This window comes from Sceloporus undulatus, chromosome 4 (assembly GCF_019175285.1).
Source record: "Sceloporus undulatus isolate JIND9_A2432 ecotype Alabama chromosome 4, SceUnd_v1.1, whole genome shotgun sequence".
NCBI lineage: Eukaryota > Metazoa > Chordata > Lepidosauria > Squamata > Phrynosomatidae > Sceloporus > Sceloporus undulatus.
Genome location: NC_056525.1, coordinates 70,454,373 through 70,455,714, shown reverse-complemented (window position 1 = coordinate 70,455,714; position 1,342 = coordinate 70,454,373).

Sequence of the window (1,342 nt, the reverse complement as noted above, 5' to 3'; positions counted from 1 at the left end):
TGAGATCTGTGAAACAAGAAAACAAACAAAAAAACTGAATTTTTAAAAAATACATGAGATTTCTCCACTTTCTTTGCTTCTGGAGTAACCAGGTTTGTGTGTTCCACCATTCTGCAGTAAACACACATAATGCAGAAATGAGTACTAGTTAAACAGCTTAAAGTGCCTGCAAACCTCAACTTTTACTGGTCATGCTGACTGGAAAATTCTAGGACTTGCCAATAAAGTACAAGCTCTTGGTGATTCAATATCCAGTTGCCTTTGATACCATTTCTTATTGTCTTGGATCTATCAAAGCCTGAAGACTGGCAGTCATTTACCATGATAACTTCTGTTTCACATTTATTGAGTGCCAAAAATGTGTCAGGAGCTATTTAGCTTAAAATATGGTGGCATTAAAGAGAGGCATAAGCTTTGGCAGTTTTTCTAAGGGAGCAGCAAACATCAAGGTTATCTCTAAGTTGCTGACATTATACAAGCAACTGGAATGGCCAGGAATCTTCTGTTAAATTGCCCATGACAGCTTTACAACAGATAGTATCTGTAGAACATTTGGCACTGCACACAAGACCATCCTTTACTCTGCCTCTTCATTCATGAGCTGCAGTCTCAGCTAATGTAGCCCAGCACTTCCCCAATTAGTGAAACTCCTCTAGTTTATGCCCAGTGAACCCAATTCTTTATTTTGTAAGATTTTTCTTATACACTTCCACTACCACAGTCCTAACGTCATACTGTTAAAAGCAATTGAGTTTCTTGAATATGTAATATCTGTTTCATAGCACATTGCAACCTCATTAACATTAGGATAGAGATATGCAGGAACTGGCCAGAAGAAATAACCTGTTTATAGCATGGATGGGAAATTTACCTTCAGATGTTGTTGGAATGCAGATCCCATTAGCCCTAGCCAGTATAACCAATGGTGAGGAATTATGGGAATCACTGTCCAACAACATCTGGAAAGCCACACATTCCCCACCCCTGAACTGTACATGTCATTATGGCTTACATATTCCTTGGCAGATACTCAGGATCACTTTATACTCTTGAACCACCTTGTGACATCTATAAACAAAATTGTGAAAAGAAAATATTCTCTTACTTTTTTCATTTTCTTTTGGAATATTTTTATTAACACATAACAACAAAACAAAAAGAAATATCTATTAGCATGATAAAAGAACATACAAGGTTAACACACCTCATTAAACAATTAATCTAATAAATTACACTTCCTACTAAAAACTGACATATCACAAAAGACAGGGGAACTGTGGCTTCCAACTTGCCTGACAATTGTTATATTACTCAACTATATCTATTCCCCCTAAGTATTCAT